The sequence below is a fragment of the Peromyscus maniculatus genome, chromosome 3 (genome assembly GCF_049852395.1).
Source record: "Peromyscus maniculatus bairdii isolate BWxNUB_F1_BW_parent chromosome 3, HU_Pman_BW_mat_3.1, whole genome shotgun sequence".
NCBI classification, from domain to species: Eukaryota; Metazoa; Chordata; class Mammalia; order Rodentia; family Cricetidae; genus Peromyscus; species Peromyscus maniculatus.
This window is the reverse complement of record NC_134854.1, coordinates 16,306,163-16,333,628: the sequence shown is the minus strand read 5'-3', so window position 1 is coordinate 16,333,628 and position 27,466 is coordinate 16,306,163. Positions and strand designations below refer to the sequence as shown.

General features: G+C 35.2%; 1 long non-coding RNA gene across 2 annotated transcripts in view; it reads left to right on the top strand.

Moving 5' to 3' along the window:
* Window positions 1-1,302: 1,302 nt before the first annotated feature.
* Window positions 1,303-27,466, top strand: part of LOC143272138 (uncharacterized) — a 49,049-nt gene continuing 22,885 nt past the window's right edge. The window contains exon 1 of one of the 2 annotated variants that reach the window (XR_013049574.1): window positions 1,303-1,941. This is a non-coding gene — a long non-coding RNA (uncharacterized LOC143272138). Of the gene's footprint in view, window positions 1,942-20,702; window positions 20,809-27,466 lie in introns of those variants that run through there. The other variant, XR_013049573.1, reaches the window with a different exon arrangement.

Sequence of the window (27,466 nt, the reverse complement as noted above, 5' to 3'; positions counted from 1 at the left end):
ACTGTATTTATGTTCAACCTCTTCTTACTCAAAACTCTTCTCTCCATTTCTTTATGTCCTTTTAAGAAATTTATCAATTTGGTAAGAAAACAATGAATATAATAATATGACATCGAAGATCTGGCCAGCTGCTTAATGAGAGGCTGTATGTTTTTCCTACTGGACATTGTAGTACAGAGCACAAACAACAGGCAAGATCATTCTGAAATCATCATAAAGTGGTACAAAAGAATTCCCATGTGCAACACTCAAAATGCCTGCAACCTTTGCCTCAGCAAGTTAGAATAATTATCTTTACTTTATTAATGACCTCTTTTTTCTTTCTAGCATGATAAGATTTCCTTTAAAGACTCAATCATGAAATTACCCCCACTTTCTGAAACCATTCGGTCTTGAATAACTTTTCACTTCTCTACATGAACAACACTCTGTAACAAATGCATACATCTATTATAATCTCAACTACTAAAGTTTTTTAAGATTATAACAATTCCTTATGAAGTACATGACAGGTATTGCATTCACCTAGGGACTGTGACTGGAAAATACTCATACCCCTTCCAGCATCTTCTTCCATCAGTAAGAAGCCAAACCATGACTTGAACCAACTTTGTGAAACCCTGCATCCTCTGTTCTCCTCTAACCCGACAACAAGCAATGTGCTGCTATTTGTTCGGGTGGGAAACCTGCTTTCTGTGTCAGCCTCATTCATCCCCAAAGCACCCCACGCTCCACATTAATAAAAACCAAGTAACAATTATGAATGAGGACCCTAGAAGAGAAAACAAGAAGTAGGTGAATAAGATTACAAATTTGTGAGGCATTCTTGTCTAAAAAGGATATTTGGGCAGAGTGCACACAGCTTTCTGTCATTTCCTCTCTATTAGAATCTGAGGAGAGTCAAGTCAGAGAATGGCACCTTGCTTATCTTTTCCTTACATAACAATCTCACAAACTAACTTTCATGTGGAAAGCAATATTATCCTGTCAGACACACAATATGAAGACTAGACTCCAGGCCAATTAAATCTGTGGCCTTGAGCCTGAATACTAGGGATTGGTATCTCACAAGTTGCTAGGTAATTCAGTGTGTAGTCAACACTGGTAGCCAGTGATATAAAGGAAAACAAGGGGATAATAAAAAGAACATTCATTTTATGGTTTATTTGGCAGTGGTCGAGATAGGGGTGTGTTCAAAAAGAGTTATGGGACCTCAAACACATTGGCATATTATATTGCAAAGGTGAAAGATGATCAGTTTGATTTTACTAATCTTAGTTCTAAAGTGGACTGCCCAATGTGCATTCATTTAAAATGAGGTGATGATTTAGAAATGGCTTATGAAGTGTAAAGATAGACTTGCCTTTTTTAAAAAATCTGCTTTCAGAGTAGTTGGCTCAGTCATTGACAATAATGCATTAAAAATCACATAGGCAGCCCACTGCCTTATATGTTCTATTTTTTAAACATTTAAGTTCTAAAGAGACTTATTAGTATAAGATGAAATTAACATCAAGCATGTGGCACATGTGTTAATTCCAGTGCTTCGGGAGCTGAGACAGGAGGATTATTTTGAGTTCAAAATTAGGAATACATGACAAGTTAATGTGCCACAAAATAAAAATAAAATTCAAGTATTAAGATGAGTTGATTGTATGATAATTTTGTTGGATTGAGATAAACATTTGCAGCAAATATACTAGTTTAAATGTCATAAACAACAATTTCACACAATAAGCAGTGCCTTTTTTTTCTAAAAGTGAAAAATATCAGAATTTCAGAAATTCTGCTATTGTTGAGTATTAGATACTCTTAAGTAAAGGCCCTGCTTAGAGGAACCAGAGACTTCATTAAGGAAGAATGGTCATTGAAATCTCATTCTTCCTGTAGGACAGAGTTCGAGATCAATGGAAATTGATCTCATGGCTTGTCTACCATCTGGTAAGCTGCTCTTATAAATTTGCATATATATCTTAATGCTCCTCTGCAAAGTTCAAGTAAAAAATCACTTTTTTAAAATACCACATATAAAATATTTACCGTGGAAAAGGAAGGCTATATCATGGAAAACTTCCAAAGATTTGTTGACTATACCAATAGTGCATAAATAATGAATAGAATACTACTGAATTGATACACTAGATTTCATTATGCTTCCTTCCTACCTTCCAAAAGCACAAAGCTCAAAAAAAAAGGGGGTGGGTATGGTGTAGTTGCATATCAACTGTTTACTCTTTATTATTATCTCAAGCACAAACACTGATAGTGCTTCTATTGTTCTACTCAGTTCTAGATTTGTGATAAGATGGAAATAAAAACAAAGAGATCAGATGTGTTAAGATGTGGAAATAGTTTGATCTTAGAATTGACACACCAACAAAATTAATTTGATTGAAATGAATTGATATTTGTATGGAAATTTCAACTACATATCAAAGTCTCTAATATCCCCAAAGAAATAAATTCTCAAAACACCTACCTGCTAACAAAAATATACATACATTATCTCCACAGTAATAGAAGTAATAGAAGTGAGAGTTGGATTTGTTTCTAATAGTATTGAAGTTGAAATCATATTTTAACAATAATTGTAATAGCAAGGATATGTGGTTACCAGGGAGTACAACTCAGAGTAAGTATACAGAGGCCTCACATGACTGTCCATTTGGTTTACCACCTATTTTTGCAAATATAATTTTACTAGAACATAGCTATGTCCTTTGATTTATGAAATCTTTACAACTGTTTTTAATGATATAAAAACTTAATTGATGGTTGTAATAGAGAACTTAGTGATCTATAAGACCAATACTTAACAGAAATTGTTTCTATCCCTAATGTAGTAGATGAAAATAAAGGTGAGTGTTCTAGATTCCTTAATTTTGGTGGTAACTTTGAACAAATTTGTTCCTTTTCCTTAACATGTCTAAGCATTATCTATAAAGTATATAGCTTGCATTTACTGTGAAACTTGTATTTGAGTTATTTGTAATATAATTCCTAAAAAAATTTACAAAATGTATTTTAAAGGTGCAAAGCATACACTTCCATTTAAATATTACAAATTCCTTAATCATTACCATATTTATCCCAGTGAGAGCTATTATTTAGTCAAAATAGCCATATCTCACTGCTGTAAAATCTATCTACATGATCAATCCATAATATCAAATTACTCAAATCACATTTTATTAATTGTATTCTTTAAAATGCATATATATATATATATATATATATATATATATGCTTTTTGTGTATTTTTAATTCAGTGATGAGATAATTTGCATTTCTTTCCTTGGTAGCCAACAAAATTGAACCATATTTCCTGTTAAGTCTACATTACTTATTTTAAAAAAAAATCACTAAGTCAATCGCAAGATACAGTGTTAAGACTTTCACTTTAGAATTTTTTTTTCTTTTGCCTGTGCTAGGAAGGTAAGAAATGTATCTGTTATTCGTTTTACTCTTTTGATAGGGCCACATTCATTTGCTGGGCTGATTAAGCTGACAGAAGTTAATGGCACAGGTCTGTTCAGCCTTTCCTTTCCACTGGGTCCACTTCCTATGGACTTCCTTGCTGACAAGGGAACAACATTTGGCAATGACATAGTAAATAGCAAGGCTTCAGCGTTGTCAGGGGACTGTGTGAGCACTTAATGAGCCATTTCATTTGGTTAATGTCTTACTCTTTGCTCTGTGATGTTTGGTCAGTGGGCAAATTGCAACTATCAAGTCTAAGGCTGCCACATACATCTCTGGAAATGGAGTCTGGGTTTTTGTCTTTGTAGTCTTATTTTGGAAAACATTTCTCTTGCCAATTGTCAGGAGACAATCCTATCATGATGGCAAACACGGTCTTCTGTAATGGAGTATTTGAACATTGCTAGTACTAAAGTACTTTTTTGTTGCCTTTTCCTCTTGGGTTCTTCTTCCTATTGTAACTTATTCCCTTTGGCAATCATGCATATTGTTTGTGGGTTTCATAGATCAACTCAGTGACAAGAATCATATGTATTATGTGTCTATAATGATAATAATATTTTGGTGATAGAAAATTATAAAATAAATATCTCAGAATTTGAAAAGCAAGGAGCTGGTGAGAAAAGAAGAGTTAAACAACCTCATCCTATATGTGACTCCACTCATATGCCTCCATGATCCATCTCCAATATGCACAAACAGCAGTCTGCAGCCCTGTGGTCTCTTAGCATTCTCGTCACCCAAGGAGATTGTGAGGTTCATCCTGCAAAGGCATGATATCACAATGAAAGTAATGCACTTCAGTGTTGGACTCCCTGTACCCATGCTATTTTGTACCAACTATCACTAGTAAAATTGAAGGTATCTTTAATCACGTTTCTTCTTTTGTTATTGTGGATATAAACCAATTCATAAAACTTCAAAATATATAGGAAAAATATTCATTCATTTTTTAAAACTGCCATTTTAATGCATTAAAACATAAAATCCAATGATTGGATTATGTTACTGGCAGGAATAGTACAATGTAGATCAATAAAGCAAAATACAAACTAATGCATTTGAACATACATATATATTTATGTGTATATATGTGTGTGACATACAGATGAGTAAATATTTACGCATACATATATATTGAATATGTTTATATATAAATGTATAATTTGTGTAAGACATATATGCATAGTTATAACTAGATAAGTAGTCTGTTCTATCTTCATCTTTTTTTGACATTTTGATATATACATGTATGCATACATATATATATATACATATATATATACATATATAATGCATCTGATTCCTGTCACCCCTCAGCACATATTACCTCCTTCCTACACTCTTATTTCCCTCTTTTCTGCATGTAATTCTCTTAAAATTAATTAATTCATTTACTTTTAAATGACATGGTACTGTTGTATTTATATGGTAAGGTATGGTATTTTGATATAAATATACAATGTACAATGATATGTTCAGAATATTTAGGTTATTTAAGATCTCAAACATTTGCCTTTTTTATACTGAGAACATATAAAATATTTCTTCTAATCCAGGTGTATTGTCTTGTATCTCTAATCTGAGGACTAGGAAGGGCAAACTGGTGCATTGTTATGAGCTTGGAGCCAGAGTGAACTGTAGAATGGAGTGTAACAAAGAAACAACTCATATCAAAATCATCATGCAAAAGCAACTTTTCTAGTTCTTTTGACACCACATTTTTCACTGGAATCACCATTTATGGGACTCTGTGTATAAAAGAACATTGTTTTTCTCTCATTAATAGTAAAAATGATTCACAAGTTCTCCTATGCTATGTAAACATTTAAGTATATTAGTAATCATAATGATTATTTCCCCTCTGGAATTCCAATTAATGTATATGTATATATATATATATGCCATTGCTATTGCATAAAGTATATGTGTTGAAATTGCATGAAGACTTTCTCTGACTTATTTTTTCAGTTGAATTATATTAGTAGTTTTATTCTTCAATATTATTATACAAATTGGATTTAGATGGTACAAAAGCATTTTTTATTCCTAATTACTTTGGTGTTATGCAATAATCAAATATTTCATTAGCTCATTTTCTTTTGGCTGTGACAAAGAAAGAAAACTGACAAGAAAAAACATGAAGAGAAAAAGGTGTCTTTTTAGCATTCAGTATATGAGCAAATAGTGTCTGTAATGGAAGACCCAACAGCAGCCCCATGAAGGCAAGTCACATTGACTCTGCAGTCAGGAAACAGAGAGGGGACTGGGGATGGGGCTTGGCTGTTAAAAAGTCACTCAGCCAGGAGTGGTGGCACACACCTTTAATCCCAGCACTTGGGAGGCAGAGCTAGGCAGATCTCTGTGGGTTCAAGGCCAGCCTGGTCTACAGAGCAAGATCCAGGACAGGCACCAAAACCACACAGAGAAACCCTGTCTGGAAAAAAAAAAAAAAGTTGGTCAAAGACTGCCTCCTGAGACCCACTTGCTCCAGGCAAGATCTATTTTCCAAAGATTCTACAATACTGAGCTGTGTTACCAGTTGTGAGCCAAATGTTTAATAAGATAAGACAATGGGTGACTTTTCACATTCAAACAACTGCAGACACTAAATTTAATAAAATTATTTTTAAAGTTTTTAAAGCATTTGTAATGACAGCTTTAATTTACTTTTTATCAATAAGTATAAAAATATTTAAATAAGTTCATAAATATTTGATCCTGTTCATATTGTTCCAATGTTTTCTGAGTAATAATGAGAAAATTCTTTCTACATTAATAAAATTTTATATGTAATTTAATATATATCAATCCTAATTAAGGTTCCTTTACCTGTTCAGTAAAATTCTAGGTGAGTTACATTTTCTTATGATAATTGTGGTTTTGTATTTTCTTTGTATTTCTACTATTGTTTGCTATATTTTCCAGCGTATCAGCCAAACAGTAAAATTATGGTTTATTGAACAAATGCTCATATACTTTCAATGGATTTTATTCATAATCAATATTAAGTGGCCTATGGAACTTCTTCTTTTTGGTGCAATTTTATATAAAATAACTAAAGTTTTGGTTTTATATGCTGGTAATTTACTAATACACTATGTTTAACCTAAATTGTATTCGTCTAAGTAATTGTATTGCCTGAAATAAACAAAGTAAACCTTAGTGGATTGAAAAATTAAAATTCTATTTTTGGTATGTAATTCCAAAATATGTTGGTCTAACTATTGGATAGTACTCTCAGCATGGCCCAGGAATTCAAGTATTTGGGCCTTATTTTCTTCGCTATGTAGCTTGTACAGTTTCCCCTAAGGAAAGCATTGCCATACTCCAATGGTCAAAGAAATGACACTCAAGTCTGAGGAAATTGGAGAAAAGTACTCTAGCTGTGGCCATACTAAGAGAAATTTAACCCATCATGACTATGCAGAAGCATGGGGAATAGAAGCATGTGGATTCCTGGATCCTCCTAAAATGCTGATTGGGCTTGGCAGTCTACCTTGAGTCTAGCCTGAGGATGCTTATACCAGGACCAAGTTGATTAATGAGATTAGCTGTATCTGCTTTGTGCTTTGATTAAGATGCCACACTGGGGAGGAGCCTGTCCTTAGAGACTGAAGCTGATATTGATCTCAATGTTGGAGGTTTCGTATAACCCTTTATTTTTGTGAGCTTTTTTGTTGGTTTATTTGTTTGTTGCTTTTGTGTTTGTCAAAGGAGTATATTTTGATTAGATTCATTTTTTTTCCATATGCTTAACCTTATTTCTCTCAACTGGCTCTGTTTCTTCCCTTCACCACTACCTTCACTGGTGAATTTTCCTAGCTTATAATGAAAAATAAAACATAATTCAAAACCTCTTTTAAAACCTAAGAGAAAACACCTTAAAAAGCTTGCTGTGGTTTTCATTGTCATAATATCAGAGAAAGATAAAAGCATCACAAGAAAACAAATCCTTGTGTAACCAATATTCCTTATGACCACAGATGAATAAATCATCAACACAAGAATGGCAAATCAAAGACAAATACAAATAAAATGACTCTGCACAGGTCTGGAATGAAATTTATCTCAGGAAAACAATGTTGTTTCTGCCTACCAAAATGTAAATTAATTTAATATGCCATATTAATAAAGAATGAATACTGCAGAATTGTTTCAGTACCTAAGGAAAATGATTAGAGAAAATTAAAAGATTTTCATGATCAAAACAACCAGCAAACAAGAAATAGAAGAGAACTTTTCCCATCTGTGGAAAAACACACATGACTTATAGTAGGGGAAGACTTCAAGCATTTTTTAGGAACAGAGATAGAGTAGGGGCATCTATGTTTAACATTTTCATTCACCTCTGAAGGGGAAGTTGAAATCAGGCCATTTATCTATATATTTGCTATAGAGCTGCAGGAACAACTAAGGCTTTCCAACATGACTATTGATGTCTTAGTGGAAAGAAGCTGTAGCAAATTCCATCACAAAATAATTCATCATTAGGGCGGAACTCTTTCAGGATCAGTGGTGAGAAATAAAATTACTCTGGAATGAAAACTTGCTTGTGTTTGGGGGGATACAGGTAAAAGATATCAAGTCATGGGTGAGCAGATAATCACTAGACACAATGAGCAATGAAGGCTGTGAGGACACTAGGTAGATAAAAATTTGAGTGGTAAGCACAACAAAGGTTTGGAGTTTGCCTACTATTTGGGGTAAGAGTGTTTGAATATACAGAAAGTAGATCAGGAATTTCTATTTATTTATTTTTCTTTCTTTTTATTTTTTATTTGTTTGTTTCCTTTTTGTATCTGTTTTTCAAGATACAATTTCTCTGTGTAGCCCTGGCTGTCCTGGAATTAACTCTGTATCTTAGGCATTGAACTCAGAGATCCACCTGCCTCTGAGTGCTGGTATTAAAGGTACACACCACCAGGCTTCTTAAAAAAATAGATATTTGTTAAATAAGTTCAGCTGGCCTTGTACTCACTAGTTAGCCCTGGCTGACCTAAATTAATGAGACTTTCTGTCTATGCTTCCAGAATGCGAAGATTTTAGGTATATAATACCATATCCAACAAAACAACAATGATAATTGTGGTGGTATTCTAATTGTACTGAAATGTGATTTTGATTGTATGTTAATAAATAAAGTTGCCCGGGGGTCAGAGCTATTAGAGCCATAGACAGAGTGTGGCAGTCGTGGCACACGCCTTTAATCCCATAGATCTCTGTGTGTTCAGGGATACAGCCAGCATTGGAGACTTATGCCTTTAAGACCTGGGGGGCTATACATACAGACCATGATGAGGCAGTCACGTGTTTGGGTTTACAACCAATGAGAAGGCAGAATGACTATGAAACGACTTACACACAGGAAATAGCTCTCTTTCGGGAAGCTGAGACCACGGCAGGAGGAAGGGTGAGATTTTAGCTCTGAGTTCTGAGGCTTTCTCTTTTACATTGGTTCTGTGTTTCTTATTTAATAAGACGGTTGGATACATCTACAGATAATAACAATATAAACATTATAAAATCCAGACCTTTCTTTTGCAAGACACCTGTTACAACTCTCTACTGATAAAGTTTAATAATGACATTTTACACAAGTTGTTGCTCTTTAAAAGTAAATTAAATAATCTATCCTTTTATCCTATCATAGCTATAATCCCCATTTCTTCTTTAGAAAGAGATTGCATTTACAATCAACCCCCTTAGAACCATAAACATTTATAAACAATATTTTGGGAATTTGGGCATAGCTTTTCATATTACTTCTTGCTGGTTGGGTGCACTGATAATCTTACAGGGATCCTGAGAAAATTAAGAATTATAATTAAATCTTGGCTGTAGCAGTCTGTGCATAAAAATATATATGTTTAATTCAGCAGCCTTCACAATCAAATAAAAAAAATCCCAAAGACAATATAATCCAGACTCTGTGTGATTTTCATCTTTACACGGCTTATTTTTTATATCATTTTTTTAATTGTCTCTTTAAAGACTTTATCTTTTAAAGTTATCTTTTATATATATATAACTGTAACTGTCTATACTCCTTTTCCTCTCTCTTCCAAGCCTACATACATTTTTATATATATTGTAAACTGTTTAGAGGTTTTTTTCAATCTGAATTTGCCTATTGTGAATCTATTGCTTTAAACTATAGCATGACTAGGACTGAAGCAGTGGCTTTGGTTGCTGACTACACCCATCTCAGCTTCCAAATATGGTGAAGGTTACTTTACAGCCAGCTCTGGGAGCCATTCACACCACCAACTCTCTTGGAAGCAGTGGGTCTATGCCTCTGTCAAAGTAGTGTGTAGCCCAAACAGCATCTTTTATTTTTATTTTTATTTTTATTTTATTTTTCTAACTAGAAAAAGCTTTATCTGCCATGCAGTGTGCTGAGTGGCTTGGAAATGCCTCTGTGTGCTGTAGCGGGAATCCTCCATGCTGTTTGAGCTCACATGCCATGAACCCACCATGTAGACACAACTAGGGAGCTGCTTTTAGCTCCATTTTAGAATCTCTTATTAAGTTCCCTCAGGTTTTAGATGGAAACATGAGCCAACATGTTGGGAAGCCAAATGTTTCTCTGTGTCCTGTACAGCTCATGGTTGGGACAAATCTATCTCACCCAGTAGTCCCACAGCCGCTTATAAAATAATCACTCAGAGGCTTAATATTAATTATGACCTGTATGGCCAATGGCAAGCTTCTTGCTAGCTAGTGCTTATAACTTAACCCATTTCTACTAATCTATAAGTTGTCACGTGGCTGTGGCATTACCAGTTTGCTGGCATCTTGCTGCTCCTTGGGCGGCAGCTGGCATCTCTCCCTCCTCTCCTTTCTTTTCTCAGTATATTATCTTAGATTTCCCACATGCCTGTAAGCTGCCTTGCCATATGTCAATGTAGCTTATTTATCAACCAATCAGAGCAACACATATTCACAACATACAGAAAGCCATCCCACAGCAAACCCCCACAGAGTTTGTATATCAGATGGTAACATGAATATCGGATATTTACATTACAATTCATGAAAGTAGCAAAATTACAGTTAGGAAATAGCAATGAAAATAATTTTATGGTTGTGGGTCACCACAGGATGAGGAGCTTTATTAAAGGGTCACAGCATTAGGAAGGCTAAGAACCAATGTCCTCAAGTTTCAGTGCACCACAGGCATTTATTTTATTCATGTATACAACATCCGTCAGCTTTGAATAAGAAAAAACAAACAGAATGCCTGTCTTTTTTAGACTGGCTTAATTTACTTGATATGGTTATCTCTAACTGCATATATTTTCCAGATAATGATAATTTATTCTTCTCTGTGACTAAGAATATGTTGTGTATATATAACACATTTTTCTTTATCCATTTCTCCAATGATGGGCACATATTTCCACAAAATAGCTATTTTGAATAGTGTTGTGATTTTCAGGTATCTTTATGATGTGTTGATTTAAAATCCTTTGGGTATGTTCTGTAATGGTATAATTGGGTTGTATGTTGATCTATTTTTTAACTTGAAATTTTTGAGCAACCTTCCTACTGATTTCTGAAAGACCAGACTAGTTCATATCCCTTTTGTCAGTGTATACATGTTCCTTGTGCTAGGTAATTATTCACTGTCAATTCAAGTAGGTACAGCCTTTGTGATCAATAATATCCACTTGATGTGAACTGTTGAAAAATGTGTACATGAGCTGATGAAGCAACACATATAGAGAATTGTACACCAAAAGTATCTAAAACAGCTATGAGTTAAATCTATCCAGATTTTATTCATATTATTTCTCAATTAATTTAATCAAATAGAATATGCTAAAGCAATGAAACCAGAATTTCTTTATAGCAAATTATAATGGGATATTTTATTCTATTATAAAATATCACCACCCACAAAAATCATTTTATTCCATTTATAAAGTTTAAGAACAGACAAAAATTAAGCAATAATTAAAGTAACATTAAAATAATGTCATGGGTGACTATCACTTGTTGGTAATGTTTTAATTCAAAAACTGAATCATAGGTATATAAATGAATTTTTGTACTTACTTATTGATTAAATTTTATTTTGTGATTGACATCTAAATCTACTACAAACTCAATGAAAGATAAATTAAAAATTATATTTACATTTTAATGAATTATCTATCATTAACTCAGGAAAGATTAGTCTTCAACAAATTACGATGACTGATGTCAACATAAACAAATACATTATTTTCACTATCTGTATTGATTTTTTAGTTTAGTCAGAGGGCTCAAATATAGAGAAATAAAAAAAACAGACTATCACATAGCTTATAGAAAAATAACTTAGGGTCAAACCTAATTGACTATGATTCTAATTAACTTTAGCTGTCAACTTTACACAGTTGAGAATCGTTTGTATTTTGGTTTTTGTTGTTGTTGTTTTTGTTTTTCAAGACAGAGTTTCCTCAAGTAATTTTGGTGCCTGCTGTCCTGGATGTCACTCTGTAGACCAGGCTGGCCTCAAACTCACAGAGATCTGCCTGGCTTTGCCTCCCAAGTGCTGGAATAAAAGCATGTGCCATCACTGCTCAGAGAATCATTTGAAAAGAGAGTTTCAATTGAAGGATTGCCTAGATCATATCAGCCTGTGGGAGTATCTGTTCCTGATTATCTTAACTGGTAATTAATGTAGGAGGGTGGTTTATTCCAGTATTGCCTCCAGCATTTCCTGGGGAGGAAGCTCTGGGCTTTATCAGAGAGATGGCAAAGTATGAATCTGAGATTAGCACAGCAATATGTGTTTCTCCATAATTCCCACTTTACTTTCATGGCTATGATTGAGATCTTCAAAAGAGGTAATCTTATTTTTTTGCCCCTCAATAATGAACTGCAAATTTAAGTTGAAAGCCTTCCTTCCCCTACGTTGGTTTTGGTAGGTGTTTTATCACAGCAACAATGATGAAGCTAGAATACCTATTGCCAGAAGTCATACAGCAGTTGACAACTGATATTCATAAGGTCAACCCACCAGATAAATAACTCTCTGATGGAAGAACCTTGTCAAGCAAGGCTTATGGGGCCATAGAATATGAAAGCTGATTTGTTTTTGTCTGTAATTTTCTTGTGAGCTACCACAATTATCCCTTAAAAAAGCTATGGGATTCTTGCTGCAGTAGTCCATTGGTAGTGTGTTTCAACTTATTGGACATAATTATATCTGTGGATTGACAGAAAAAGTATTCCTTCTTACACTGTGTAATTTTGGTGAATAAAATACACTTTCATAACCAAGTCTTTATTCCACAGCTTCAAGACAATTACATACAATTATTTGACTTAAAACCTCAGAGCAAATTCAAAGTAGACTATTTGCCCCTGCACATGAATCACACAAGGACATATTCCCAGGTGTCTGGTTGTTGAACCAAGGTCAGGCATAAAGCAACTTTGGAGCCAGTTCCCCAGTAGCTAAACTCTGGCTGATAGCATTAAAGACATGACTTCCTGCACAAATTCACTCAGCAATGGACTCTCTGCACGAACTCCTCATCTCAGTTTTATGATACAAGATTCAAGGTTCACCCAAATGTTTATTTTTTAGGTCCTGAAATTTTTATGGGTGACAGAATATTAATTAATCAATCAACCAACTTCAGAGAGAAACAGCTTTGAATAAAGTCTAGCTAAGACATAGGTAAAGCTTTCACAATTAGCCAGGGCTGCAGAGAATGATCTATCTTTGTAACCCTGAATGAAGAGTTACAAGTTTCCTTCCTTGTGATCTGGGGTTGCATGAAGAATAGGAAAATACATTTTTAGTTTTGGAGCATCTTCAATGTCACTCTCCATTGTGAGGTGCCAAAGCATATGGGTATGGTCATGATTATACATTGGTGTAAAGAAATAAAAGGTAATAAATAATTCTTAAGTTCTTGTCTACCAGCTGTCAAATATTTTAGCTCCTGTCTCATGTGAGATCATACAATCATTGAAATCAGTTAAATAGATTTAAAAATGTTGCCTTTCCATCCTTCCTCACTCCTGACTTAGGAAAACATACACACACACACACACACACACACACACACACACACACACCTCTAATAGTATGTATAGTCATTCGGAGGCCTTAAAACAATTCTCATATAATAAAAGGATAATGTAAAAATAACTTTGAAGTATCTGATAATCATGATGACTTAATATAGAATATAAGTGAAGCATTAATACTACACTATCTAGTCTGAAAAATGGTCCAAACACTCTTTGACTGTATAATACATTTTAGAATTCTAAATTTTACTGTTAGCTGTTGTATTAACTGCAGCACAGTGGCTGCTCCTTAATCTAATGATAATTTAGCCAGCAATTGCAGTTCTACTGTTACCAACTTGCTTCTCTGACAGCTACCCAGCCACTCAGGCTACAGCCTGCTGGGAATTCTGTTCCCGCAGGCACTGACTCTGCTGCTGATGCTAAAAGTAGTTTTAACTAAATCTCTCTTGTTCTATTTATAAATATGTCTCAGGATTTAAAGGCTGGGGTGAAAACCTGCTAGCCCAGAGGGGCTGAGCCATAGCTAGCTAACCTTCTCCCCTTGCTGGTATCTCCCAAAGAGAGCATCCTTCTGCTCCCCCAAAACAAAATAAGCCATGCAACTCCCTATTACTTCTAGAGTGTCTCTGAATCTCCTCCAGATGCCCTCTGATTACTTTCTGCCAACTAGTTGCTAAGTCAGCCTCCTAACCCAAGGTTAATTTTCTTTAATTAACAAAAAGGCAAACTCAGAGTTACAATGTGATCACATATCCCCCAACATTTCCATCTTCCTATATGTAAATTTGTTACATGTTTCAGACTGAAGCACAAAAATTACATACAGGAAGATTTATGAAGCCTATTTCTAGAATTACCTAGTACTCCATATTACCATTAATATCACAACAGAAAGTTTAAATATATATATATATATATATATATATATATATATGATAATCTTATATATTTACAAATAATATTTATATATTTTTTATTAAGGAATTTTTTTATTTATTTTACATATCAATCACAGATCCACCTTTCCTCCTCTTTCTTCCCCTCCCATCCACCTCCTATTCCCTCTTCCAACAAGGCAAGGTCTCCAATGGGGAGTCCACAGAGCCTGATATTTTGGTAGATGCAGGTCTAAGCCCCTCCCCCTGCATCAAGACTGTGCAAGGTGTCCCACCATAGGTAGAGGGCTACAAAAAGCCAGCTCATGCACCAGGGATGGATCCTGATCCTTCTGTCAGGGGTCACCTTAAACAGATCAAGCTACACAACTGTCTCACTTATGCAGAGGGCTTTGTCTAGTCCCATGGAGGCTCCATGGTTGTTGACTCCAAAGCTAATGGTTGACTTGTTAAAGGCTAGGATTGAAGGGTTCACAACACGACCCCAGGGTCGCATATACCGGGCGGACACTTCCACCTAGCCAATTCCAGGTCAGGATAGGCATTTCCGGGTCAAAGCGTCTCTTGTAACCAGGATACCCGGCGCACCCGGACACCTCTGCCTAGCAAGTTCCGGGCCAAGGCGTTTCAAGTGACCAGGATCCGTGACATTACATGGCCACGTAAGCTCATAACGTGACCATGTGATCTACGCACATGTGTGGAGTAGTGACGTGACCTGGCCACGCCCCCAGCCGGTTTTAAAGTGGAGCGCCATGCTTCCCAGTTCCTCTTCTTCTCCACGCACGTGTCTCTCCCACAGGTCTGCGTAATCTATCCCTTTAACTCTAATAAACTCTATAAGCGGATTCTGTCATGTTTCGTGATGCTTCCTTGCAGGGTAAGAACACAACGCAGCTAAATAACTAACAAGGATCACAACAAAAAATATTTAGATCTTAAGAAAAGTTTTAAAGAATCAATATAAAATGGAAGGATTTTGAAATTAGTGAAAATAGATTAGTCCCTTAATTTTGGTTTTTCTTCTGTCCCATTCCAGGTGGCTCTTTTGACATGAGACAGAGATTTTATATTTTTCTTTAACAAGCAGGCTTGGGTTTAAAGAAGGAGAGAACCATGCTCTATCTCCAAAGCCATCTTTGATATTTAATTAAATTGGGAGAGCAGAAAGACCATTTGCTATTGTAGAATATTATTTTAAAATGTGTTATTTTTGTTTCTGCTGTGGAATATTTGTTTAGTAATGCAAAGATATGTTGCATTTGTTTAACTCTATGAAGCTGTGTTACTGTTCTTGTCTAATATACCTGATGGTCTAAGAAAGAGCTGAATGACCAATAGTGAGGTCATAGAAATGATAGATGGGGCTGTTGGGCAGAGAGAATAAACAGTTGAAGAAATCTGGGGATAAGAAGATCAAGAAAGAACAAGGAGAGAAGAATGCTAGGAACCAGCCACCCAGCCACCTAGCCAGCCATGAAGTAAGAGTGAAATTAAGATTACAGAAATAAGAAAAGGAAAAAGGCCAGAGGCAAAAGTTAGACAGGATAATTTAAAGTTAAGAAAAACTGGCAAGAAACAAGCTGAACTAAGACTGGGCATTTATAATTAAGAAAAAGCCTCCATGTGTGATTTGCTTGGGAACTGGGTGGCAGGCCCCCCAAAAGAGCCAAAATAGCTAACAACATTTTGACACCTAGCATGGGGCTCAAATATAAATAGGGGAAAGAAAAAAAGAAGATATTGCTGCATTAAGCATTTCTGCCTGCTGGTGAGCCCTTGAGCAGTTAGTAAGTTCAGTAGAAACAAAAACTAAGGAAAAATGTCTGCCACAGTGTGGCAAGCCATAGGAATATGAAACAAAAGTCCAGCTGTATATTATAAGCTATACCTTGACAAGGCCAAGATTCAGTCAAATAGGAAGCCAATCAGCAAGGTCTATTGGTGTTAGTAGCTTAATATTCAGTTGTGTGTTGTGATGAATTCCTTGTCCTCATAATTCTCCCAAAATGTGTATTTGTGTGAATCTCATTTCAAAGCACCTGGATAATCATGTAGACAGAATCTTCTGCCTCTGAGCTCCAGGCCCCCTCTTTAGCATTTGTTTTGGGTATCTGCCTTTTGCATATACCCTCCTTAAGCTACTTCCTAAAATAGAGTCAACCCCAAACAAAGCCTTAAAAGACAAGCAAGGAACAGAAAGCTACCAGGCTATCTGTTAGACACTTAACCCCTCTTCCCCAACCTAGATAACATGACAGGCCAAATGCCTTCCAACTAGATGAACAAGCTTTGTTTCTTGTGCAAATCAAGGCCTCTCACCCCTCTCTCTCACTGCCCCAGAGAGCCTCTTAGATCAAAGGGAGTTTCCCCTCAGGAGCTGCTTCAAGCTGTGATGCAGATTGACTAGCTATCAGTACTCTTTCCCCAGCCTGCCAGGAAACCGGCAGCAGAGAGAAAAAGAGACAGTTTTAACTTTTAGTGACCTACAGACTTTTTATACCCTATCACCTGTAAGTTTACAGTTGAACACATTTAGAATAGACTTGCAATGCTATCACCTAACCACAATAAGGATATATTTCTAGCACATAAATTCCTTTCCTGATTTATCCCAATTGATAACTGACTCTACTCAACTCTCCCCTTTTGGGTTGCAAATAAAATTGCCAGGAAGCCTCTAGCTGGGATCCCTACATTCTTATATTGTATACAAAACATAAGATGTTGGTGATGCTTGGGATAGGATATAGAGGGGCCCCAGGAGAAGGAGTAAGAATTGAGGGAACTAAGAATTGAGAGAACAAAGTATTGAGGGAACTAAGAATTGAGGGAATGATGGATTGAGGAACTAGGATTTAGGGGAACTAAGATTTGGGGGAATTAAGAGAATTGGAACTAGGGAGACTAAGAGAATTGAAACTAGGGAAACTAAGAGAATTGGAACTAGGGAAACTAAGAGAATTGGAACTAAGGGAACTAAGAGACAGAATAAGAAGGAACCAAGGAAATGAAGAGATTGGAGAGAGTTGAACTGGTGACTGAATGATGGTGACAGACAAATAAACGAATTATACAAAAGAGCTCCTAGCAATTGGATTCATTTCCACACTGATGTTAGTGTTTCTCCTGGGCCCCTGGAATTGTATAAATTTAAGGCTGGACCCTTAAATATTATACACCACAGCACAAGATCAACATGCTAGACCTCTAGCAAGGTTGAATGCAGTTCTTGGTCACCTACACACTATATGTGTGTGTGTGTGTGTTTCTACTCTTGTTTGAGATATTGTGCTTATTTTAAAATGCAGTGTATAATTAAGAAATAAGGTTAGTACTTAATCTATAATAGTCAAACTTGTAGTCACATTAAGTATGTTTTCTAGATTAAATTGATATATTCAGATGGATAAATGGTCTTAAAACACTTCAAAGACCAAATATGGCATTTAAAATGCTTTCTTTTTTTTTTTGTCTGTCTGTCATTAATTTATTTTTTTTCTCTTATTTTACAATACTATTCAGTTCTACATAACAGCCACAGATTCCCTTGTTCTTCCCCTTCCTGCCCCCCTCCCCTTCCCCCCAGCACACCCCCATTCCCACCACCTCCAGATCAAGGCCACCCCCGAGGACTGAGATGTATCTGATAGACTCAGTCCAGGCTAAAATGCTTTCTTAACTTAAAGTTTTTCATGACAATTAGACATACCTACTCCTGGTAGTACCAATTTTACTATGTTAAAGTCAAAACCTTTATTTTTATTTAGACAAAAAGGGGGGATTTTCTTTTTATGTTTGTGGACAGCAGCACAAAAAGTGTTTGGGAAGATTTATGAAATTTTTTTCCTGTTGGAAATGTGCTGTACCATTAGTCCAAATTTACTCCTTTTCTTGGGTCATTTTTCTCTGGATGATTCACTCTTCTTCAGATTTTTCATTTGTCAGAGTGGTCTTCAGATTCCTTAGTTGGATGTTTTTACTCTCCTGGAAAAACAAAGACAAAACTTATCCCCTACCGTAACTTTGGGAAGTTCCTTTTTTTTTTTTTTTTGTCAGGTTATATATTGGTTAAGACAATTTTTTTTTCAGTAGCAGAAAAAGTTTTATCTTTTAATAATAAAAATAGTTTTTATTTTTTTCTAACCTGATTAAGTGAAAGGCCTTTGTTAGTCTTAGAATTTAGTTTGGATTGAATGACCAAGCTGTTTGATGAACTATAACTTCTCCTAATCAATAGGTATCTTCTGTTCAAATCTAATCTTTATTAATCTTAATGGTATCCATAACATTTCTTCCCCTGTGAAACAAAAGCAAAATCCCTTTCCCAATGTATCACATATCCTGAGTTTCCATTCTGAAGTCTACACATTTTCAAAATATATAGGATGATTTAATTTAGCAATTTATTCGATTAGCCAATGACTCTCTGCAGCTATTGTTCCTCTTTCATTAGTATTTAAAAAATTAAAGTGAATAAAGCATTGTATAATCTATCTCTGCAGGTCTTTATTACCCATTTCTGTTTATTAAGCATATCCTTTAAAGTGTGATTAGATCTTTCCAGAACTGTATATCCTGTCAGATTGTGTGATATACCTGTAACATGCTTTGTGTTACAAATGCAAAACCCTTTTTCATTTTACTAGAGACATATGCTGGAGCACTGTCAGTCCTAATTTATTCAGGTATCCCCATAATGGCCATGACTTCTAATTAACTTATAATTACAGGATCAGTCTTTTCAGAACGTAAAGCAGTTGTTCTTAGAAATCTTGGATATATATCTATGGTATGGTACATATATTATAATTTTCCAAACTCTGAAAAATGAAACACATCTATTTGAAAAACTTCATTTCTTTGAGTACCTTTTGTATTACTTTCTGAAAGTAATGAAATTTGATTATAATACAAAGAACAAGAAGGTATTTTCTTATGATTTCTTTGACTTGTAGCGAAGTGATAGAAAAATCTTCAAACATTTACTGTTAACATGGTGTTTCTTATGACATTTCAATGCTTCTAGCACATTTCCTACCAATAATTAATTAATTTCATCATTACCTTGGGCTAGAGGGTATTGTAGACCTGTATGAGATCTATATGTGTCATATACAAAGAACTATTTCTATTTCTGATTACTTGTTGTAGTTGAATGAACAACAAAGTTAATTCTGAATCATCTGGAATACGTTCAGCAGTTTCAATATGTAAAACAAGTTTTTCTCCATATTGAGAGTCAGTAACTATATTAAGAGGTTCAGGAAAGTCTAATAATACCATGAGAATAGTATATAATTCTGATTTCTGAAGAGAATAATAAGGGATTTGAGCCACTTTACTGAAGTTTCCTGACTTATAAACTGTCTTTCTTGATTTATTTGCATCAGTATAGAATGTAAAGGCTTGAAAATTTGTTGTTTCCTTTATTATGTGAGGGAGAATCCAATTAGTTATTTTCAGAAACTGGTGTCTCTTGCTTTGGGGGTATTTGTTGCTAATCTCTCCTAAAAATTACTGTAAGCTCTTTGCCAATGTTTATTTATGCTCATGATGAGGCAATTTCAGCATTAGTAAAAGGTACTGCAATTTCTGCCTGATCGTTTCCTGCTAATTGATGAAGTCTCAATTTTCCTTTCAGATTAAATTCAAAAATCTTTTCTACATAGGTCTTCAATTTTTTTATTCTGTATGGTAAAAATATCAATTTTAAGATATTATCTTATCCCTGAATAACAATTCCTATAGAAGAATGAGTAGAAGGTAAAACAACCAGAGTACAATCAAGCTCTGGATCTAAGCAATCTACATGTGTACCTTGCAATTTCTTTTCTACCATAGCCAATTGTATCTCAGCCTCAGTTAATACTTTACTTGGACTATTTAAGTCCTATCCACCATGTAAGGTTAATTATTTAGTTCTTGAGATGTTAATCCAGTTGTGGGCCACAGTTGGTTAATATCTTCCAGCTATTTTTGAAAATCATTAAGAATTAGTAATTCAGCCGGGCGGTGGTGGCGCATGTCTTTAATCCCAGCACTCGGGAGGCAGAGGCAGGCGGATCGCTGTGAGTTCGAGGCCAGCCTGGGCTACCAAGTGAGTTCCAGGAAAGGCGCAAAGCTACACAGAGAAACCCTGTCTCGAAAAACCAAAAAAAAAAAAAAAAAAAAAAAAAAGAATTAGTAATTCATCTCCCTGATTTGTACTTTCTGTAGTTGAATTTTCTGTAAACCTATGTTATATCTAAATAATTAATAGAATCTCCTCTTCATTTTTTCCTTCAGGAGCAATTTTTATTCCCAGCAAGGCAAAATATTTTACTGCATCAAACAATTTTTCTAAAGTATCTGCATTTGAATCAGCCAATAAGATATCATCATCCATATAATGGTAAATTAAAGATTGAGGAAAGTGTTTATGAATTAGTTTTTATAGTTGTTGTTCAAAATACTGATATAAGGTGGGGCTAATTAATATTCCTTGTGGAAGAATCTTCCAATGGTATCTTTTAACAGGGTGGGAGTTATTATAAGTAGGCACTGGGATGACAAATTTTTCCCTATCCTGTTTGGGTAAAGGTGTAGTAAAAAAAAAAATCAGTCTTTGAAATCAACCACTATAGTCAACCATCTCTTAGGTAATAAGAAGGCAAGGGACTTCCAAGCTTTAAAGAACCCATTGACTGAATCACCTTATTTATAGCTCTTTTATCTGTTAACAGTCTCTGTTTTCTATATTTCTTTTTAAAAACAGATATAAGAGAATTCCAAGGACTGATCAATTCTTCAACATGTTGAACATTTAGTTGCTCCTGTACTGGCTGTTCTAATGCCTAGAATTTTTGTGATGTCAAAGGCCATTGTTCCCACACAGGTTTTTCAGTTAATCATTTTAAAGGTAGGACTATGGGTACCTTTGAAAAATCAGCAGCTGTTAAGCCCTGCTTATGTACAACTTGCAGTAGGTGACTGTTCTTGATAATACCTTTTAATATTTTTCTCAGAGGCATACTGTAGTTTACAATTTATTTCTGAGATTGGAAGAATGATAATCTGTGTTTTCAATTACTGCAACAAATCACATCCCCATAAATTCATCATTATGTGAGTGACATGTGGTTTTAATTTCCCTATCTGTTCTTCTGGCCCTATAAAATCAACCCATCTTGCACTTTGTTTTTTTTTTTTTTTTTTTTTTTTTTTTTGGTTTTTTCGAGACAGGGTTTCTCTGTGTAGCTTTGCGCCTTTCCTGGAGCTCACTTGGTAGCCCAGGCTGGCCTCGAACTCACAAAGATCCGCCTGCCTCTGCCTCCCGAGTGCTGGGATTAAAGGCAAACTTCCAATCCCTAGAATCTGAACATTTACCTCCTGAACAGGCCAATCTGGATGCAGATTTTGGTGAAATTATTGTTACAACTCCTTTCCAAGTGTCATCATAAGTGTGAAATCAAATATTAGCTGTATTTCAGATCCACTCATCTGTGGGTACTGATCTTGTCTTTACAGGCCTAATAATCTTTTCTGAATTAACACTTTTGAAGGCTAAATATCCAATTAATATTTGTCTAATATCTGGATCTGATATTATTTACAGCTGAAGTTCATCTTTGTAAAAAAAATGGTAAAGTCTTCATTTGGGCCTTGTAAAATTTTAGTAAATAACTCAGTCCTCTTTCCTCATTCTTTAACCCTGTCCCAAGTGTTCAAAGCTGCTACATGGCATAGAACCAAGATGTTATCATCTAATATAAACTGTCTTTGGAAATCAGCATACTGGTTCTCACTGAGAAGTTGGTCTTGGTAATTTTCATCACCTCTAGCCCTGCCTCATTGTTCTATGACCATAACTTCCTCTCTCCACATTGTTATTATTGTAACTGAGGACCAACTTCCAATATTGCTATAACTAAATCTTTCCAGTCTTGTGGAATAATTCTGTTCCTAACTATCCATGAATTTAACATTTTCTTCGCAAAGGGTGAATGCATACCATATGAAATGACAGCTTCCTTAAATCTCTTCAAATCTCACATTTCTATAGCATTCCAATTAACTTCTGTATAGTTTTGGGGGACCTGTCATCTGGTGACCATTCTTATATGGTAACTGGATAAATTAAGATTATTTTCTAATGAACTGGTTGTTCCTCTTCAGCTTTATAATGCAATGGTGTGGTAGGTTCTTCTCTAAATTCCCCTATGTAGATGTAACCAATCGTATTATTAAAATAAGAAACACAGAGCCAAGGTAAAAGAGAAAAGCCGAGAGGTCAGAGCTCAGAGATAAAATCTTACCTCCTGCAGTGCTCCTAGCTTCCCCGAGAGAGGGAGGTACTTCCTGTGTCCCTGTTTAAATAATCTTTCTGTTCTGCCTTCTCATTGGTTGTAAACCCAACCACATGACTGCCTCATCACTGCCTGTAAGTACCGCCCTCCAGGTCTTAAAGGCGTATGTCTCCAATACTGGCTGTATCCCTGAACACACAGAAATCTACCTAGCTCTTCTAACCACCACGCTCTTACTATGGCTCTAATAGCTCTGACCCCAGGGCAACTTTATTTATTAACATAAAATTAAAATAACATTTCAGTACAAATAAAATATCACCACATTTCCCCTTTTCTATTTAAATAAAAAGAAAAAAGGCAAAAGGTTATAACTAACAAAAGAAAAACTATATACAAAAGTACAATAACTATATACAATATATACAAGTAATAAATACCTAAACGATGTCTAGTCCATTTGTATTTGACAAATCAGAGAAAATAATTCCCTTATCTATCCCATTTTAGTAAGTCCAAAATGTATCTAATTCACTTTCTATCCTAATTAATCTTCAACTATAACTAACTAATCTTCAACTCCCTCAGAGACCCAAGAAGGAAATAATATTAGCTAACAAAAATAAAAACAGGAAGTGCACAAAAGCAACTTCCAAAAATTTTGTGAGTTGACAGAACAGCCAGCTGCCTGGACAGTCACCTGAGGTTTCTCCACAGTGTTGGGGCATCATCTTCAGCCTATAGGCTTATGGTATCTGACAGACTCATTTGTGAAGTAGGTTGTACACAAGGTCAACAGTTCAACCTCCATTTGGGTGAGAGCAGTCCATGTACCAGAAACACCTGAATTCCACTAGTGTCATGTCATGATTCAGGATTTTAAATTCTGGAAATTGTTGATGGTTTTTGAATTCAGCTGTCCATTCTTCTTGGCTGTGTATATATGGCTTCATCTAAGCATGCCCTTCTCCACATCCCTCTATTAAATGCCAGTCTACTATTGAGAGGCGTGAGCTTTCAGTTGCTGTTCCATTGCACAACAGAAGCCATCGGCCCACTGCCTGTTCAGCTGCCTTCAAAGAAAAGGGCACTGTACCTTTTCCAGATTGTGAAGGCCACTTCAGGGATGGTGCCATATTGTCCTGGCCTCAGAAGATGCCTTTTGATAAAGCCATAACCACACTTGTTTTGGCAAGAATTGGTAGTCCTTTGTTTCGTGTTCTGTCTGTCCATTTTGTCCTGTTGATACGAGGATACTTTGTTGTCCAGTGGCTAACTTTTGCCACAATGAAAATTAACTCCATGTGCAGTTTCTTCAATGCCCATATTTTCTCTGAAGTAGACTGGTACTGCCAGGAGCTGACATGTCTCAAAAAAGAAAAATTTCTAAGTTATTAAAACATTTTAAATGCCATATTCTGTAGATCTCTGAAGGGTTTGAAGATGACCTGTCTAAAATACATCTGCTCAATTTTTAAAACATATCTAATATAACTACAATTTCTATTGTAATGTCTAACTACTAACTTTCATTTCCTTATATCCTAATAGTTGGTAATAATGTAAAGTATTTAAAATTAGTAACTGTCTTTTTCTTTTCTTTTCTTTCTTTCTTTTTCTCTTTTTTTTTTTTAAAAAAAAAACAAGAACCTTAAATTTAATCTCCTTTGCTTAGCCTTTTTCCTAACCCTTGACAACTTGTAACCTACCCCCCTAAATAATGAAAATTATCCCAGACCTAAAACCCATTAAAAGAACCAAAAAACCACCCGCCCCACACCACTTCTTTGGCAATGTGGGTGTCATATTCTTAAAATTGCTTCCTGCTGGGTATGGGCGAAGTTATCTTTATCCTGAAAGAAAAATTTAGGTTAATTGTCAAATTCTAGGAAAGGTAACTATATCCTTCATTATTATCCAGTCTGTGTATAAAGCCAAAGTTCAGGGTTTATCTCAAGTCCTTATTCAAGTAGTCTTTGAGACTGGATCATCTCAGCTAGTCATCTCAAAATTGCTCTGAGCACCTTGTAGTTCAAAGCTGATCTGTAGATGATGTTTGTCAGTTTAGTGATATTATTATTGTCCATGTGGAATTGTTGTTGTTGTTGTTGTTGTGGGGCCCCATCTTCTTTCCGGAGACTTCAGTTGATGTTAGGCCTGGCCGTGATTTCCTGCAGAAAACTGATAAGAGACTCAAACACAAAGACATATATATGCAGCTAACTGAAGCCTTTTTTCTAGAATTAGTTAGTACTCTATATGACCATTCATATCTTAACAAAGTTTAAAATGTATATATATATTAATCTTGTAAATTTTTATATAAAATTTATACTTTAAGAAAAGTTTAAAGAATCAGAATAGAATCAAAGAGTTGAGATTAGTAATAGAATAGTCCCTTAATTAATTTGGCTTTTGTCCTGTCCCATAGCAGAAAATGGCTCTTTCTGGCACGATACAGGGAGTTTGCATTTTCCTTTTAACAACATGCTTGAGTTTGAAGAAGGAGAGAGCCATTCTCCAACTCCAAAGTCAGCTTTAAATTTTAATTGAACTGGGACTATTAGAAAACCGATAGTGTTAAATCTTTAGAGAAAAGCAGAAACAAACATTTAAGAAGACATAAAATTTTTTAGATAATATATACCCATATGCCATATGCTCCCATATACTCTGTTTCCTGGGATAGATGATTTGTCCCTTTTCTTCAGTTGTCTCATTTGTCTTGTGTCCTTCAGATTCCTTAACCTTCATTCTCCTAAAAGACAAAAACAAAAACCTTCCCCCAAGACTAATTTTGGGGATGTTCCTTTTTGGCAAGTTATTATCTGATTAAATGTAAAGACATGTGTTACAGGTACAAGTTAGTTTAAATTGGATGTTCATGCTGGTTGATGAACTATCACCTCCTCTAATTAAGAGGTTTCTCTTGTTCAAATCGAACCTTTATCAATTTTGATGGTACCCACAGCTTATCTTCTCCTGTAGAAACAAAAGCAAAACCTCGTCCCCAACGTAATACATACCCTGGCTTCCATTCTGAGGTCAGCACATCCTTAAAGTATATAGGCTGATTTAATTCTGTAGTTTTTTCTATTACCCAATGTCTCTCTGCAGCTGTTGTTCCTTTCTCATTGGCATTCAGAAAATTCAAAGTTAATAGAGCATTATGCAGTCTATTTCTGGGGGTTTTTGTTACTCCTTTCTGTTTATTTAGCATATCCTTTAGTGTTCTGTTTGATCTTTCTATAACTGCTTGACCTGTAGGATTATGTGGTATACCTGTAATATGCTTTATTTTGTAATAATCAAAAAACTGTTTCATTTTAACAGAGACATATGATGGAGCATTGTCAGTTTTAATTTGTGCAGGTATACCCATGATGGCCATAACTTCTAGCAAATGAGTGATTACAGAATCAGCTTTTTCAGAACTCAAAGCAGTTGCCCATTGAAATCCTGAATAAGTATCAATGGTGTGGTGTACATATTTCAATTTTCCAAATTCTGCAAAGTGAAACACATCCATCTGCCAAATTTCATTCCTCTGAGTACCCTTTGGGTTACATCCTGCTGGTAATGGTGTTTGATTATAGAAGGAACAAGTAGGACATTTCTTTACTATTTCTTTGGCTTGTTGCCAGGTTATGGAAAAATCCTTTTTTAAACCTTTACTATTGACGTGATGCTTTTTATGAAATTCTGAGGCCTCCAGCACATTTCCTATCAATAATTTATCAATCTCATCATTGCCTTGTGCTAGAGGGCCTGGCAGACCAGTATGAGATCGGATGTGAGTTATATATAAAGGATGACTCCTTTTCCTGATTGTATCTTGTAATTGAATAAATAGTGAAGTTAATTCTGAAGCATCAGGGATAAATTCTGCAGTCTCAATATGTAATACCACTCTTTCAGCATACTGAGAGTCAGTTACTATGTTGAGAGGTTCTGAAAAATCCATTAATACCAACAGAATAGCATACAATTCTGATTTTTGCACTGAATTATAAGGACTTTGTACCACTTTACTTAAATTTTCTGATTTGTAACCTGCCTTTCCTTGTTTGTTGGCATCTGTATAAAATGTACGAACTCCAGATATGGGTTTTTGCCATACAATTCGAGGCAAGATCCAATCAGCTCTCTTTATAAAATCAATTCTGTTGCTTTTGGGATATTTGCTGTTAATTTCTCCCAAAAAATTACTGCAAGCTCTTTGCCAAGGTTCACTTTCTGTCCATAATTTTTCAATGTCCTCCTTAGTTAAAGGTACGACAATTTCTGCTGGGTCTATTCCTGCTAATTGACGAAGTCTCAATTTTCCTTTCCAAATCAAGTCAGAGATTTTTTCCCCATAAGTTTTTAATTTTTTATTTGGTTTATTTGGTAAAAATATCCATTCCAATATAATATCTTCCCTCTGCATTAATATTCCAGTAGGGGAATGCCTAGAAGGTAAAATAACCAAAATGCAATCCAGCTTTGGATCAATACGATCCACGTGCCCTTCATGTACTTTCTTTTCTACCAAGGCCAATTCTTTCTCAGCTTCAGGTGATAATTCTCTTGGACTATTTAAGTCCTTGTCACCTTCTAAGGTTTTGAACAAATTAGTCAGTTCATCATTTTTTACCCCAACAATAGTTCCTAGATGAGAAATATCTCCAAATAATCTTTGAAAGTCATTAAGTGTCTGTAGTCTATCTCTCCGAATTTGCACCTTTTGGGGTCTAATTTTTTGTAGCTCTATTTTATATCCTA